Here is an 18,278-nt window from a genome sequence, read left to right on the forward strand (position 1 = left end):
CAGGAGTAGGCCATTCAGCCCTTCTAGCCTGCACCGCCATTCAATGAGTTCATGGCTGAACATGCAATTTCAGTACCCCATTCCTGCTTTCTCACCATACCCCTTGATTCCCCGAGTAGTAAGGACTTCATCTAACTCCTTTTTGAATATATTTAGTGAATTGGCCTCAACAACTTTCTGTGGTAGAGAATTTCACAGGTTCACCACTCTCTGGGTGAAGAAATTCCTCCTCATCTCGGTCCTAAATGGCTTCCCCCTTATCCTTAGACTGTGTCCCCTGGTTCTGGACTTCCCCAACATTGGGAACATTCTTCCTGCATCTAACCTGTCTAACCCAGTCATAATTTTAAACGTTTCTATGAGGTCCCCTCTCATTCTTCTGAACTCCAGTGAATACAAGCCCAGTTGATCCAGTCTTTCTTGATAGGTCAGTCCCGCCATCCCGGGAATCAGTCTGGTGAACCTTCGCTGCACTCCCTCAATAGCAAGAATGTCCTTCCTCAGGTTAGGAGACCAAAACTGTACACAATATTCCAGGTGTGGCCTCACCAAGGCCCTGTACAATTGTAGCAACACCTCCCTGCCCCTGTACTCAAATCCCCTCGCTATGAAGGCCAACATGCCATTTGCTTTCTTAACCGCCTGCTGTACCTGCATGCCAACCTTCAATGACTGATGTACCATGACACCCAGGTCTCTTTGCACCTCCCCTTTTCCTAATCTGTCACCATTCAGATAATAGTCTGTCTCTCTGTTTTTACCACCAAAGTGGATAACCTCACATTTATCCACATTATGCTGCATTTGCCCACTCACCTAACCTATCCAAGTCGCTCTGCAGCCTCATAGCATCCTCCTCGCAGCTCACACTGCCACCTAACTTAGTGTCATCCGCAAATTTGGAGATACTACATTTAATCCCCTCGTCTAAATCATTAATGTACAGTGTAAACAGCTGGGGCCCCAGCACAGAACCTTGCGGTACCCCACTAGTCACTGCCTGCCATTCTGAAAAGTCCCCATTTACTCCTACTCTTTGCTTCCTGTCTGACAACCAGTTCTCAATCCATGTCAGCACACTACCCCCAATCCCATGTGCTTTAACTTTGCACATTAATCTCTTGTGTGGAACCTTGTCGAAAGCCTTCTGAAAGTCCAAATATACCACATCAACTGGTTCTCCCTTGACCACTCTACTGGAAACATCCTCAAAAAATTCCAGAAGATTTGTCAGGCATGATTTCCCTTTCACAAATCCATGCTGACTTAGACCTATCATATTACCTCTTTCCAAATGCACTGCTATGACATCCTTAATAATTGATTCCATCATTTTACCCACTACCGATGTCAGGCTGACCGGTCTATAATTCCCTGTTTTCTCTCTCCCTCCTTTTTTAAAAAGTGGGGTTACATTGGCTACCCTCCACTCCATAGGAACTGATCCAGAGTCAATGGAATGTTGGAAAATGACTGTCAATGCATCTACTATTTCCAAGGCCACCTCCTTAAGTACTCTGGGATGCAGTCCATCAGGCCCTGGGGATTTATCGGCCTTCAATCCCATCAATTTCCCCAACACAATTTCCCGATTAATAAGGATTTCCCTCAGTTCCTCCTCCTTACTAGACCCTCCGACCCCTTTTATATCCGGAAGGTTGTTTGTGTCCTCCTCAGTGAATACCGAACCAAAGTACTTGTTCAATTGGTCTGCCATTTCTTTGTTCCCCGTTATGACTTCCCCTGATTCTGACTGCAGGGGACCTACGTTTGTCTTTACTAACCTTTTTCTCTTTACATACCTATAGAAACTTTTGCAATCCGTCTTAATGTTCCCTGCAAGCTTCTTCTCGTACTCCATTTTCCCTGCCCTAATCAAACCCTTTGTCCTCCTCTACTGAGTTCTAAATTTCTCCCAGTCCCCGGGTTCGCTGCTATTTCTGGCCAATTTGTATGCCACTTCCTTGGCTTTAATGTTATCCCTGATTTCCCTTGATAGCCACGGTTGAGCCACCTTCCCTTTTTTATTTTTACGCCAAACAGGAATGTACAATTGTTGTAGTTCATCCATGCGGTCTCTAAATGTCTGCCATTGCCTATCCACAGTCAACCCCTTCAGTATCATTCGCCAATCTATCCTAGCCAATTCACGCCTCATACCTTCAAAGTTACCCTTCTTTAAGTTCTGGACAATGGTCTCTGAATTAACTGCTTCATTCTCCATCCTAATGCAGAATTCCACCATATTATGGTCATTCTTCCCCAAGGGGCCTCGCACAACGAGATTGCTAATTAATCCTCTCTCATTATACAACACCCAGTCTAAGATGGCCTCCCCCCTAGTTGGTTCCTCGACATATTGGTCTAAAAAACCATCCCTTATGCACTCCAGGAAATCCTCCTCCACCGTATTGCTTCCAGTTTGGTTAACCCAATCTATGTGCATATTAAAGTCACCCATGATAACTGCTGCACCTTTATTGCGCGCACCCCTAATTTCATGTTTGATGCCCTCCCCAACATCACTACTACTGTTTGGAGGTCTGTACACAACTCCCACTAACGTTTTTTGCCCTTTGGTATTCTGCAGCTCTATCCATATAGATTCCACATCATCCAAGCTAATGTCTTTCCGAACTATTGCCTTAATTTGCTCCTTAACCAGCAATGCTACACCACCTCCTTTTCCTTTTATTTTATCTTTCCTGAATGTTGAATACCCCTGGATGTTGAGTTCCCAGCCCTGATCATCCTGGAGCCACGTCTCCGTAATCCCAATCACATCATATTTGTTAACATCTATTTGCACAGTTAATTCATCCACTTTATTGCGGATACTCCTTGCATTAAGACACAAAGCCTTCAGGCTTGTTTTTTTAACACCCTTTGTCCTTTTAGAATTTTGCTGTACAGTGGCCCTTTTTGTTCTTTGCCTTGGGTTTCTCTGCCCTCCACTTTTCCTCATCTCCTTTCTGTCTTTTGCTTTTGCCTCCTTTTTGTTTCCCTCTGTCTCCCTGCATTGGTTCCCATCCCCCTGCCATATTAGTTTAAATCCTCCCCAACAGCACTAGCAAACACTCCCCCTAGGACATTGGTTCCGGTCCTGCCCAGGTGCAGACCGTCCGGTTTGTACTGGTCCCACCTCCCCCAGAACCGGTTCCAATGCCCCAGGAATTTGAATCCCTCCCTGCTGCACCACTGCTCAAGCCACGTATTCATCTGCGCTATCCTGCGATTCCTACTCTGACTATCACGTGGCACTGGTAGCAATCCCGAGATTACTACTTTTGAGGTCCTACTTTTTAATTTAGCTCCTAGCTCCTTAAATTCGTTTCGTAGGACCTCATCCCTTTTTTTTTACCTATGTCGTTGGTACCAATGTGCACCACGACAACTGGCTGGTCTCCCTCCCTTTTTAGAATGTCCTGCACCCGCTCCGAGACATCCTTGACCCTTGCACCAGGGAGGCAACATACCATCCTGGAGTCTCGGTTGCGGCCGCAGAAACGCCTATATATTCCCCTCACCATTGAATCCCCAATCACTATTGCTCTCTCACTCTTTTTGCTGCCCTCCTGTGCAGCAGAGCCAGCCATGGTGCCATGAACTTGGCTGCTGCTGCCCTCCCCTGATGAGTCATCCCCCTCAACAGTACCCAAAGCAGTGTATCTGTTTTGCAGGGGGATGACCACATGGGACTCCTGCACTACCTTCCTTGCACTGCTCTTCCTATTGGTTTTCCATTCCCTATCTGGCTCTGGACCCTTTCCCTGCGGTACGACCAACTCGCTACACGTGATACTCACGTCATTCTCAGCATCGTGGATGCTCCAGAGTGAATCCACCCTCAGCTCCAACTCCGCAACGCGGACCGTCAGGAGCTTGAGGTGGATACACTTCCTGCAGATATAGTCGTCAGGGACACTGGTGTCGTCCCTGAGTTCCCACATGGTACAGGAGGAGCATAACACCCGACCGAGCTCTCCTGCCATGACTTAACCCTTAGATACACTTAAATTGGTAACAACAATGTTAAAAGTTACTCACTGATATAGAAGAGAAAAAATAAAAACTACTCACCAATTCAGCCAATCACTTACCCTGTTGGCTGTGCCGTCTCCTTTTGATTTCTTTCTACTTCTTTTTTGCCTTCTCCCTGTAGCTGCACAAGTCCGCCTTTTATAGGCCTCTCCACGCACCTCCTTGACGCTGCTCCCGACTGCCGCCGACGCTGGGCCTTGGACTCCCTGCTGTGCCTTTTATAGGCCTCTCCACGCACCTCCTTGACGCTGCTCCCGACTGCCGCCGACGCTGGGCCCTGGACTCCCTGCTGTGCCTTTTATAGGCCTCTCCACGCACCTCCTCGACGCTGCTCCCGACTGCCGCCGACGCTGGGCCTTGGACTCCCTGCTGTGCCTTTTATAGGCCTCTCCACGCACCTCCATATGGGCCAAAGGCGCTATGGAGTTAGATCACAGATCAGCTGTGATCTCATCGAATGGCGAAACAGGCTCGAGGGGCTGAATGGCCTCCTCCTGTTCCTATGAGGGTTCCACAATAGTATCGGTGGCAGCCTGGGAGTATGTTGGCTGCACGTCTTCCTTAGACATGGATGGTGTTTAGAGAGTCTAAAAGTGGATAAGTGGAGGAATACCTTAAATAGGAATCATGTGGTACTTTCAGATTTGTGCTCATGCCCCAGAAACATAGAAACATAGAAAATAGGTGCAGGAGTAGGCCATTCGGCCCTTCGAGCCTGCACAACCATTCAATAAGGTCATGGCTGATTATTCACCTCAGTACCCCTTTCCCGCTTTCTCTCCATACCCCTTGATCCCTTTAGCCGTAAGGGCCATATCTAACTCCCTCTTGAATACATCCAATGAACTGGCATCAACAACTCTCTGTGGCAGGGAATTCCACAAGTTAACAACTCTCTGAGTGAAGAAGTTTCTCCTCATCTCAGTCCTAAATGGCCTACCCCTTATCCTAAGACTGTGTCCCCGGGTTCTGGACTTCCCCAACATCGGGAACATTCTTCACGCATCTAACCTGTCCCGTTCCATCAGAATCTTATACGTTTCTATGAGATCCCCTCTCATCCTTCTAAACTCCAGTGTATAAAGGCCCAGTTGATCCAGTCTCTCCTCATATGTCAGTCCCAGCCATCCCTGGAATCAGTCTGGTGAACCTTCGCTGCACTCCCTCAATAGCAAGAACGTCCTTCCTCAGATTAGGACACTAAAACTGAAAACAATATTCCAGGTGAAGCCTCACCAAGGCCCTGTACAATTGCAGTAAGACCTCCCTGCTCCTATACTCAAATCCCCTAGCTATGAACAGCAGAGTCTAACAATTTTCAAGTACTACTCTGTGGATGCAACACCTGCCCTTTTACCTCCTTCCTTCGCACTATCCAGGGCCCCAAATGCTCCTTCCAGGTGAAACAGTGATTTACTTGTACTTCTTTCAATTTAGTATACTGTATTCGCTGCTCACAATGTGGTCTCCTCTACGTTGGGGAGACCAAATGCAGATTGGGTGACTGCTTTGCGTAACACCTCCGTTCAGTCTGTAAGCGTGACCTTGAGCTTCCGGTCACCTGCCACTTTTATTCTCCGATCCACTCCCACGCCGACATCTCCGTCCTCGGTCTCCTCCACTGTTCCAATGAAGCTCAACGCAAGCTCGAGGAATAGCACCTCATCTTTTGTTTAAGCACTTTACAGCCTTCTGGACTCAACATCGAGTGCAACAATTTCAGACCATAACCTCTGCCCATATTCGCTCCCTTCCCCTCCCTCCAATTCCCGATCTTGTGTAAAAAAAAAATTCTCTCTGTCTCTAATGGCCGCTGATAATTATTCCACCATTCACACCCTATCTAGACCAATCTTTTTCTAACTTCTGCCATTATCAATTCAAATCGGCCCATCATCCCTTTTGTCTCTCTAATCTCTCCTGTCTTCCACCCTATCACAGACCTTCCCTTTTGTTCTTTCCTCCCCTCCCCCTTTCAGTGCTCTTTTCGAACATTCGCCAGTTCTGACAAAGGGTCATCCACCCGAAACATTAACTCTGTTTCTCTCTCCACAGATCTTGCCTGACCCGCTGAGATTTCCAGCATTTTTCTGTTTTTATTTCAAATTCCAGCATCCACAGTATTTTGCTTTTGTTTGTGAGTGGTCTGTGGCATGCATGTTTGGCTGGTTCCTGCTGGAGGACGTAACGACGGAAGCGGCTGTTTTCACTGTCTCTGGTCTCTATTCTCAGCATCTACAAAATGTTGGATTCCGGATGCCATCAGATGCACGGTGTTCATCTCCTTTCTATCACAGTGTGCGGTCAGTAGCAGGAGTTCCCTTGTGTTGCTGACAGCACAGTATTTCTCAGTATCTGCCGACGACGCTGAGAATACAAGAGGCAGCAAAACTTTGGAATATTTGTAATGTATTTTCCAAAATTCAATAGGTGTCATGGTATTCTCTGGAACAGACATGGCCAGGTAGGAGTGGAATGTACTTTCTAGTTTTGCTTTGTCTTCGCCACAGTCAAAAATACTCGTGATTTCCACACACAAGGCAAAAGATTTCTGATGGAGATTGAACAGCACAATGGCTTTCCTGAATGAGGATTGAGCCTCAGTTCTATTCCAGTTCTCTATGACAGCTCTATAGAAAAAGACTGGAACTCCTTTGTCAGCCTCTTCTGCACAGATAATGACAACATTGACACAAAAGTGTTGAGCAGTGTCAGTTGTTCAGCAATGACTTTGACAACCTAAATGCAATGAACATCAGTGTTTGTTCAGTTTGTACCATCAGAAGAAAACAAAGCTTTCAGTCGGTTCTGCACTTCATGCAATGATCCAAAAGTCATCATTATAAATTCCAATCGTGTTGCAGAATTTGTCTCTCTTTTTGTTTACATAAGAACATAAATACATAAGAATTAGGAACAGGAGTAGGCCATCTAGCCCCTCGAGCCTGCTCCGCCATTCAACAAGATCATGGCTGATCTGGCCGTGGAATCAGCTCCACTTACCCGCCCGCTCCCCGTAACCCTTAATTCCCTTATTGGTTAAAAATCTATCTATCTGTGATTTGAATACATTCAATGAGCTAGCCTCAACTGCTTCCTTGGGCAGAGAATTCCACAGATTCACAACCCTCTGGGAGAAGAAATTCCTTCTCAACTCAGTTTTAAATTGGCTCCCCCGTATTTTGAGGCTGTGCCCCCTAGTCCTAGTCTCCCCGACCAGTGGAAACAACCTCTCTGCCTCTATCTTGTCTATCCCTTTCATTATTTTAAATGTTTCTATAAGATCACCCCTCATCCTTCTGAACTCCAATGAGTAAAGACCCAGTCTACTCAATCTATCATCATAAGGTAACCCCCTCATCTCCGGAATCAGCCTAGTGAATCGTCTCTGTACCCGCTCCAAAGCTAGTATATCCTTCTTTAAGTAAGGTGACCAAAATTGCACGCAGTACTCCAGGTGCGGCCTCACCAATACCCTGTACAGTTGCAGCAGGACCTCCCTGCTTTTGTACTCCATCCCTCTTGCAATGAAGGGCAACATTCCATTCGCCTTCCTGATTACCTGCTGCACCTGCAAACTAACTTTTTGGGGTTCATGCACAAGGACCCCCAGGTCCCTCTGCACCGCAGCATGTTGTAATTTCTCCCCATTCAAATAATATCCCCTTTTACTGTTTTTTTTTCCAAGGTGGATGACCTCACATATTCCGACATTGTATTCCATCTGCCAAACCTTAGCCCATTCGCTTAACCTATCTAAATCTCTTTGCAGCCTCTCTGTGTCCTCTACACAACCCGCTTTCCCACTAATCTTTGTGTCATCTGCAAATTTTGTTACAACTACACTCTGTCCCCTCTTTCAGGTCATCTATTGTATATTGTAAACAGTTGTGGTCCCAGCACCGATCCCTGTGGCACACCACTAACCACCGATTTCCAACCCAAAAAGGACCCATTTTTCCCGACTCTCTGCTTTCTGTTAGCCAGCCAATTCTCGATCCATGCTGATACATTTCCTCTGACTCCGCATACCTTAATCTTCCGCAGTAACCTTTTGTGTGGCACCTTATCGAATGCCTTTTGGAAATCTAACTACGCCACATCCATCGGTACACCTCTATCCACCATGCTCGTTATATCCTCAAAGAATTCCAGTAAATTAGTTTAACATGATTTCCTCTTCTTGAATCCATGTTGCGTCTGCTTGATTGCACTATTCCTATCTAGATGTCCCGTTATTTCTTCCTTAATGATAGCTTCAAGCATTTTCCCCACTACAGATGTTAAACTAACCGGCCTATAGTTACCTGCCTTTTGTCTGCCCCCTTTTTTAAACAGAGGCGTTATATTAGCTGCTTTCCAATCCGCTAATACCTCCCCAGAGTCCAGAAAATTTTGGTAGATTATAACGAATGCATCTGCTATAACTTCCGCCATCTCTTTTAATACCCTGGGATGCATTTCATCAGGACCAGGGGACTTGTCTACCTTGAGTCCCATTAGCTTGTCCAGCACTACCCCCCTAGTGATAGTGATTATCTCAAGGTCCTCCCTTCCCACATTCCCGTGACAGCAATTTTTTGCATGGTTTTTGTGTCTTCCAATGTGAAGACCGAAGCAAAATAATTGTTTAAGGTCTCAGCCATTTCCACATTTCCCATTATTAAATTCCCCTTCTCATCTTCTAAGGGACCAACATTTACTTTAGTCACTCTTTTCCGTTTTATATATCGGTAAAAGCTTTTACTATCTGTTTTTATGTTTTGCACAAGTTTACTTTTGTAATCTATCTTTCCTTTCTTTATTGCTTTCTTAGTCATTCTTTGCTGCCATTTAAAATGTTCCCAATCTTCTAGTTTCCCACTAACCTTGGCCACATTATACGCATTGGTTTTTAATTTGATACTCTCCTTTATTTCCTTGGTTATCCACGGCTGGTTATCCCTTCTCTTACCGCCCTTCTTTTTCACTGGAATATATTTTTGTTGAGCACTATGAAAGGGCTCCTTAAAAGTCCTCCACTGTTCCTCAATTGTGCCACCGTTTAGTCTGTGTTCCCAGTCTACTTTAGCCAACTCTGCCCTCATCCCACTGTAGTCCCCTTTGTTTAAGCATAGTACGCTCGTTTGAGACACTACTTCCTCACCCTCAATCTGTATTACAAATTCAACCATACTGTGATCGCTCATTCCGAGAGGATCTTTTATGAGGAGATCGTTTATTATTCCTGTCTCATTACACAGGACCAGATCTAAGATAGCTTGCTCCCTTGTAGGTTCTGTAACATACTGTTCTAAGAAACAATCCCGTATGCATTCTATGAATTCCTCCTCAAGGCTACCCCGTGCAATTTGATTTGACCAATCGATATGTAGGTTAAAATCCCCCATGATTACTGCCGTTCCTTTTTCACATGCCTCCATTATTCCATTGATTATTGTCCGCCACACCGTGAAGTTATTATTTGGGGGCCTATAAACTAAGCCCACCAGTGGCTTTTTCCCCTTACTATCTCTAATCTCCACCCACAATGATTCAACACTTTGTTCATTAGAGCCAATATCATCTCTCACAACTGCCCTGATATCATCCTTTATTAACAGAGCTACCCCACCTCCTTTCCCTTCTTGTCTATCTTTCTGAATTGTCAGATAGCCCTGTATGTTTAATTCCCAGTCTTGGCCACCCTGCAACCACGTTTCTGTAATGGCCACCAAATCATACCCATTTGTAATGATTTGTGCCGTCAACTCATTTACTTTATTTCGAATGCTGCGTGCGTTTAGGTAGAGTGTTTTAATACTAGTTTTTAAACCATGATTTTTAGTTTTGACCCCTCCTGCAGCCCCTTTATATTCATACATATTGTCCCTTCCTATCACCTTGTGGTTTACACTTACCCCAGTGCTACTCTGCTCTGTTGCCTCCTGCCTTTTGCATTCTTTCTTGGGGTCCTGTACATCTGAGCTCTCACCCACTCTAACTAGCTCAGAGCCCTCTCCTGGGTTCCAAATACTCCTCGCATTGAGGCACCGAGCTTTCATGCTTGCCTTTTTATTACACTTTGACCCTTTAGAATTTTGCTGTACAGTGGCCCTTTTAGTTTTTTGTTTATCCGCTGCCATTTTCAAAGACTGGGCTTCTTTGCTTTCGAACTGCTTTATTTAATTGGTGCATTGTCTGCTTTTTGATCTTCACTATAGCTAAATACATACTAAAGTATTTTGTGACAACAACAGCAGTTGGTCACTTCAGAAGCATCACAAAACACATGTTCCATTCTGTTTGCATGCTGGAAGACAGCATCCATAGTAATCCGTTGCTGGCTAGTGTTCCAGCTTCATGGTTGCTTCATGGGATATAGATAGGCTCAGTGAGTGGGAAAAAATCTGGAAGATGGAATATAATGTGGGAAAATGTGAGGTTGTCCACTTTGGTAGGAAAAATAAAAAAGCTAATTATTATTTAAATGGGGAGAGATTACAAAATGCCGAGGTACATAGGGATCTGGTGTCCTTGTACATGAAACACAAAAAGTTAGTATGCAGGTACAGCAAGTAATCAGGAAGGCAAATGGAATGTTGGCCTTTATTGCAAGGGGGATGGAGTATAAAAGTAGAGAAGTCCTGCTACAACTGTACAGGATGTTGGTGAGACCACACCTGGAGTACTGTGTACAGTTTTGATCTCCTTATTTAAGAAGGGATGTACTTGCATTGGAGGCAGTTCAGAAGTGGTTCACGAGGTTGATTCCTGAAATAAAGGGGTTGTCTTATGAAGATAGGTTGAGCAGGTTGGCCCTATACTCATTGGAGTTTAGAATGAGAGGCGATCTTATTGAAACATATAAGATTGTGAAGGGGCTTAACAGGGTAGATGCAGAGAGGATGTTTCCCCTCATGGGGGAATCTAGAACTAGGAGGCATAATTTCAGAATATGGGATCGCTCATTTAAAACGGAAATGAGGAGGAATTTTTTCTCTCAGAAGGTCGTAAATCTTTGGAATTCTCTGCCGCAGAGAGCTGGATCATTGACCCTAGTTAAGGTGGAGATAGTCAGATTTTTGAATGATAAGGGAGTCAAGGGTTATGGGGAGCGGGCAGGGAGTGAGACCAAGATCAGATCAGCCATGATCTTATTGAATGGCGGACCAGTCTCGAGGGGCTGAATGGCCTACTCCTGCTCCTATTTCTTATGTTGCCATTTCCAGATTTGTTGCGTCGTCATGTAACTTTAGATTGCAGGCAGACTGTGCAGTCAACAGCTGAGTTTGAATTAGCAGTTGAAATTTCTCATCACATAAGTTCATACTATTTAAAAGCTCTACTTTCATGTGGCAGCTTTTACACTTTTCCCAGCAGTGACTAAATTCAGATTTAACACAAGTGCAAACTTCTCCAAAGCAAACTTGCTTTTTGTTGGAGAACATTCAATGAAAATTATAGAACTCTTTTTTTTAGTTCATTTTTGGGATTTGGGCATCGCCAATCTTTATTGGCCATCCCTAATTTTCAGATAACTGGCGACCCCCAGGATGTTGATGGTGGGGGAATTCGACGATGGTAATGCCACTGAATGTCAAGGAAAGATGGTTAAACTCCTGTTGGAGATGGTCATTGTCTGGCACTTGTGTGGTGCAAATGTTACTTGCCGCTTATCAGCCCAAGCCTGTTGTTGGGGTCTTGCTGCATGCGGGCATGGACTGCTTCATTTGAACTGATCCGTTGGTTGTGGGATCGCTAATCTCTGTCTATAGCATGCTGTTTCCGCTGTTTAGCATGCATGTAGTCCCGTGTTGAAGCTTCAGGTTGGTACCTTGTTTTCAGGTCACCTAGCACTGCTCCTGGCATGCTCTTCTACACTCCTTATTGAACCATGATTGGTCATCTGGCTTGATGGTGGTGGAAGAGCAATATGCCTGTCCATGAGGTTACAGATTATGGTAGGATGCAATTCTGCTGATGCTGACTGACCACCAGCTGATGCTGACTGACCACCAGCTGTATATTGATAAAGTGATGTCCTTTTCTATTTACAAATGTTGCTGGCTAGTGTTCCAGTGCCCTAATGGCCCCGACCTGCAAGGGAACATCTGCAGCAGGTCGGGGCCTTAAAAGGAGCATACACTCCAGGGAGCAGCGCGAGCTGGTGCAGGAGGGTGACGGCAGTGAAGAGGGCGACTAGATTGGACGTCACCATAATCCAGGTTGGTGATTGGAGCGTGGGAAGGTACAGCAGAAGCGGCGAGGTCGGGGCAAAGGAGCGGGCCCAGAAGAGGCGAGGGCCCAGGGCAGAATGGGCCAGCCCATACTAGTGTATGCACTAGGTCCGTGCAACAGAGCTGGTCTCCAATCGTCTTGGTTAATCCTTGTGTAGTGGAGTATTTAAAATAAACACTCAACACCAGGTCTGCATTTGAAGATTCAAATCGTCTTTATTTTGCACCGGTGGGGAGCTTGCCTGCTGGTTGTCTGTAGCCAGGCCTCTCAAATGATACAAAGTTCCAAGCAACCTTTTATACACTTAATGATGCATATCAGCCTTGTGCATGGCCCCCCCAATGCCGTTTAATTGGCCCAAAGCCAGCGTGCACAATTGCTGATTGACTAATTCCCTTTCGCGTTACACAATCATAGAAACATAGAAACATAGAAAATAGGTGCAGGAGCAGGCCATTCGGCCCCTCTAGCCTGCACCGCCATTCAATGAGTTCATGGCTGAACATGCAAATTCAGTATCCCCTTCCTGCTTTCTCGCCATACCCCTTGATCCCCCTAGTAGTAAGGACTTCATCTAACTCCCTTTTGAATATATTTAGTGAATTGGCCTCAACTACTTTCTGTGGTAGAGAATCATTCACCTAAGTCTCATACCAAATGGAGTTTTTCCAACATGTCACTTTTGACCCCTTGCCCTGTTTAACTGCCCCTCTGGGCTTCCTGTGGTTCAATAGTTTGGCTATTAGCACGCTACTCGGAACGCCTACACGGCAGGCAAGCCCAAGGTGAGCAGAGGACATGTTTCAAAGACACCCTCAATGCTGCCTTGATAAAGTGCAACATCCCCACTGACACCTGGGAGTCCCTGGCTAAAGATCGCCCTAAGTGGAGGAAGTGCATCCGGGAGGGCGCTGAGTACCTCGAATCTCATCGCTGAGAGCATGCAGAAATCAAGTGCAGGCAGCGGAAGGAGCGTGCAGCAAACCAGTCCCACCCACCCTTTCCTTCAACGACTGTCTGTCCCACCTGTGACAGAGACTGTAATTCCCGTATTGGACTGTTCAGTCACCTAGGAACTCATTTTTAAAGTGAAAGCAAGTCTTCCTCGATTTCGAGGGACTGCCTATGATGATGATATTTGTAATTGTCCTCAGGTTACACAGGTTGTAACAATGAATCATTCCAACTTGTTATTTCCCTTTGACCACTACAAAAGCCTAGGTCAGCTCGTTTTAGTTACGAGATCCATTCTTAACCTTTTAATTATAACAGAGCTTGAAAGCCCCACTTCACCTCGCCACTGGACCAAGACCTAGCTCTGTCAAGCCCGTGTGATGGCTGGTGTGCAACGGCCACCACACATTTAAAAAATCCACGCACAGGCATCTTCCACCCTTCAACATGTAGTTCGGGACCTGGAATATTAGGTCCTTCACTGAAACATCTGTGAACTCATCCCTTTTTGGTGTGGAAGCAAGTCATCCTCGATACAAGGGGACGCCTAAGAGAAGAAGATTAATAAAGAACTGTCTTCATCTGCAAGCAAAATAGGACTAAACTATACATGCAAAATGTATCCTATTTAGTACAAGATGTGATTGCTCACTCTTTCTTGTTGCAACTATTTTTGTGGGGGAAGATGTTTTGTAATTTATGTTGCTACGATCCCCCCCATCCCCCCCCCCTCCCCACCCACACACACACTTTTTTTTCCTGTATTAGTTTGTGGGTTTGTGGATATCCTCCTTGCACCGAAGGATAGGCAGGGGGACCTACTCCAAGTCCATCACCATTAATTCTTCAAGCCGGCTTTAATCTTCCTTCCCGTATCAGCACAGGTGCTGTTGTGAAGTAATTCACATCGCAGATACAAACCTGCAATGTGACGCAACACACTGTAACTCCAGTATTCTAAAAACCTTTATGTCTCCGTTGTTTTCCTGCATGGATGCTGACTTTGTGATATGAACTGAAATAAAAATCAGAGTACTTTGTGTTAATACTAAATAATGATCGAACCGAGATCCTTGCCATTTAGCACTAATGAGCCAACCTGACCATGCTTTGTCAGAACACATCGAGTCTCTTGCCATTACTCCTTTGAGACTGAGATTTTATTCATCTTAATCCTACCATAGTTTCTTTGGAATCAAAACTGCCAATTTAATGATAGAGATGCACAGATAATGGGATTTCTTAGGGCTCATTCTATATGCTTCAGTATTAATCATGGTCTTAGCTTGATTTATTTTAATCTGGCTTCTACTTCACTGCACAGATGGTTTCAGTCTTTTAGATTTTAGCTAATAACCTCGGAAGCTTAGCTTAGCACTGGTCTAGCCATTTTAAGATGATGTCTGACTTGGCTGCGATATTTGTGAGGCTTGTTGTATTGAATGGGGATAAAATCTGACTATAGTAGGAACCCAATGTTAGTTATTTCAAATATTAAATTGGATGCTCTTTGTCGGCCGGCACGGACACAATGGGCCGAAATGGCCTCCTTCCGTGCTGTAAATTTCTATGATTCTATGCTTAACACTATACAAATTCAGAGGTATGTTTTTTTTGCTTCCATCTTGTGGTCATTTTAATAACACCTCTCTCCATTACAATCCTTTTCTCAACAACAAAAGCTTGTATTTATATATCACCTTTAACATAGTAAAACGTCCCAAAGTGCTTCATAGGAGCGTCATAAAACAAGATTTGACTCCAAGCCACATAAGGAGAAATTAGAGCAGGCGACCAAAAGTTTGGTCAAACAGGTAGGTTTTAGGGAGCGTCGTAAAGGAGGAAAGAGAGGTGGAGAGGTTTAGGCAGGGAATTCCAGAGCTTAGGACCTTGGCAGCTGAAGGAACGGCCATTAATGGTGGAACAATTAGACTCATGGATACTCAAGAGGCCAGAATTAGAGGAGCAGTTTATATGACTGTATTTGGTCATATTTTCAAAATAATGTTGCTATTAAAAGGTTGGAAATAAAATGTCTCTTTCATTGCTGTGTGAATTTCCCTGATACATAAGAAAGCGAGTAGAATGAATATCACCACTTAAAGGGTTAACAGGGTGCTCAGCCCCAGACTGTCCATCTGAAACCTTGACATTTGTTCTGATTTTCTTTGATTTATATTGAAGCTGACAGGTAATTGAATTAAATATTTCGACTGGACTGGATGCTCTGAGGCTGCACACTGTTGCTTAATTGTGTTTTTTTAATATATTGATTTTTTCTGCTCATCAAGGTGAGAGATGCTAGAGCTGAGGAATGTTAGAAACGTAAATTTTTAGGCAACAGTCATTAGTATGAAGCAATCTCAGGTCAAGAATACAGCAGCCAACTCAAAGTAAGACTTGTTCTACTCTGCCCCATTAACATTCCTTAGCTACAAGTTCAGAAAACCACCAGTCCATAATTTCCATTTCCCACACCAATTATCTGAATAATATCCACACTTTGTGCCACCTTCTTGGAAGTTTTGTGTTGTGGGCGAAAACATACCAGAAATGGGCATTTTACATATGACTGCTTCCAGACCTTCAGCCAATTGGCTTTGGCTGAATTTGGCCCCAGTTTTCAGAGGTGAAAGGCCTGTGTAAACTGACTCCACCACCCAGTTCATCCTTCCCTCCAAAACCAAGTTTTGTCACAGTGAACAGATCAATTTTCCTGTCTACTTTGCTGCATGGAAGAATCTGACCTCTCCTCAGTATAGTCCCAGGCTGGCGATTGGGAATTGACAAAGTGGGAAATCCAAGAGAATGTGCCATACACACTGACTTCTCACATCACCGAATTCAATATTGTATTTGAAAAATACACACCAGGAAGAACCACATCCAAAAAGTTAACTTCTCTTTACAGATGCTGACAGACTGTCGAGTACTCCCAGAATGTTTTCTGTTTCTGATTACGAGTTTAAAAAAAATCTTTTTTGATAATTCAATCATTGATTTTCAAGTTTTAAAACCAATTAGCTCAGAAATTCCTAAACCTCGTATCTTTGTTTAAAAAATGACCAAGTGGAGAGGTGGTGGTTAGTGACAATCGCCTCACCTCAACTAAGCAACCCCACACCAGCTGGTCCAGGTAAATCGCTACCTTGAGTGACGTCATGCCCACGAACGTCAGATTGACGCACGCCGGCGTAAAAACGTCTCGACGTGTTTGGGAACGTCAATCAAGCTACCGCGCGCCCGCCTCGCCGCCGGCGTCTCCTGTCGGGCGCCATTTTGCATTCCTGTCGTGTGAGGAAAGTTCGAAGCGCTTGATTCACCTCAACAACCTTTCTCTATATAGAGAGATATATATATAAAAGAGTAAGCTAGCACTCCTTGGCATCTTATAAATGTTTAGAGAAAGGAAAAACCTCAATATAATGTTTATTAAGTGCTCCATTTGATTCTAGGCATTCTAGGTGTAAGAGGTTGAGGCCGACTTGGGCCTGCCTATGAAGCCCCATCCTGGATTGGTCAAGGGGAAAAAAAATTCGTTTATTGTCCCCATTCGCTGCAGTTTTTCGTGCCATGGGTGAAAAGGTACAAGAAACCATCTTCCACATATAACTGCTTTCAGCCAGTTTGTTCTTGGTGGGATTTGCTCTCAGTTTTCAGAGGTGGAAGGGCTGTGTGGCAACCGACTCCGCCACCCAATTCCCCCTTTAAAACCCATTTTTTACCACCCCTTGAAATGCTAAGTTGTCAACAACAACAAATTGTATTTATATAGCGCCTTTAACATAGTGAAACGTCCCAAGGCACTTCACAGAAATATTGTGAGATAAATAATTTGACACCCGAGTAGAAATTAGCGCAGCTGACGAAAAGCTTGGTCAAAGAGGTAGGTTTTAAGGAGCATCTTGAAGGAGGAAAGAGAGGCAGAGAGGTTTAGGTAGGGAGTTCCAGAGCTTGGGGCCCAGGCATCAGAAGGCACGACCACCAAAGGTTGAGCAATTATAATCAGGGCTGCTCAAGAGGGCAGAATTAGAGGAGCGCAGACATCTCGGGGGTGGGGGGGGGGGGAGAGGGACTGGTTGTGGGGCTGGAGGAGATTACAGAGATAGAGAGGGACAGAGAATATACATTAAAGTGGCACTAAACACCTGCTAATTTAGGGTGACCGTATTACTGAATCTGGGGACACGCAGGGTGGGAGCACAGCAAATTAGCCTGGATGGAAAATGTAGGTTGCGCAGCGTAGCGAGGCAAATTTTTTTTAGCAGCCTATATTTTAACAGTTGTACATATACACTATAAATGCAAAACAAATGTGCATATAATTACCGCGTATGTGTCACACTATTGAAGGATATTCAGACATAGTTTATAAATAATCTTAGGCAGTACCCTGGAGTCGAGGATGACTTGCTTCCACACGAATAAATTTAAGACAGAAATAGACAGTTTCTTAAATGATAAGAAGATAAGGGGTTATAGGGAGCGGGCGGGGAAGTGGAGCTGGGTCCATGATCAGATGAAGGGGCTGTATGGCCTAATCCTGTTCCTATTTCTTATGTTCTTATTAATAAGTCCTAAGGTGACAGATGTGACCAATGCAGGATCAACAATCTCTGTCACAGGTGGGGCAGGTGGTGGTTGAAAGGACGGGTGGGTGGGGTACTTGGTTTGTTGTACGCTCCTTCTGCTGTTTGTGCTTGGCCCCCACATGCTCCCGACGAAGAAACTCGAAGAGTTCAGCGCCTTCTTGGATGATTCTCCTCCACTTTGAGCGGTCTTGAGCCAGGGATTCCCAAGAGTTGGTGAGGATGTTACATTTTTTCAAGGAGGCTTGAGGGTGTCCTTGAAACATTTTTTTTGCCCTCCTGGGACAAGCTTGCTGTGACGAGTCTCGGAGCAGAGTGCTTGTTTCGGGAATCTAGTATCGGGCATGTGGACAATATGGCTCGTCCATCGGATTGACAGGCGCCCGGGAAGGAAACGTGTAATCAAGTTAGGATGAATTGGTACAATGTATGTGTGCTGTATGTCATATTCCAACATGAGAAATTAAAAGATTA

The 18,278-nt window shown here is 44.8% G+C and overlaps 1 protein-coding gene across 3 annotated transcripts in view; it reads left to right on the top strand.

Annotated features, from left to right (window-relative positions):
* The window catches only part of LOC139226346 (spermatogenesis-associated protein 22), a 135,185-nt gene that overhangs the window by 31,571 nt on the left and 85,336 nt on the right, over positions 1–18,278 (top strand). The window contains exons 1-2 of one of the 3 annotated variants that reach the window (XM_070857034.1): positions 16,467–16,581; positions 16,671–16,800. The exons of 1 other annotated variant lie outside the window; for it this stretch is intronic. The gene's annotated coding sequence lies outside the window, so the exon portion shown is untranslated. Of the gene's footprint in view, positions 1–16,466; positions 16,582–16,670; positions 16,801–18,278 lie in introns of those variants that run through there. One more of the 3 variants, XM_070857033.1, reaches the window with a different exon arrangement.

The sequence above is a fragment of the Pristiophorus japonicus genome, chromosome 16, assembly GCF_044704955.1.
Source record: "Pristiophorus japonicus isolate sPriJap1 chromosome 16, sPriJap1.hap1, whole genome shotgun sequence".
Lineage (NCBI taxonomy): Eukaryota > Metazoa > Chordata > Chondrichthyes > Pristiophoridae > Pristiophorus > Pristiophorus japonicus.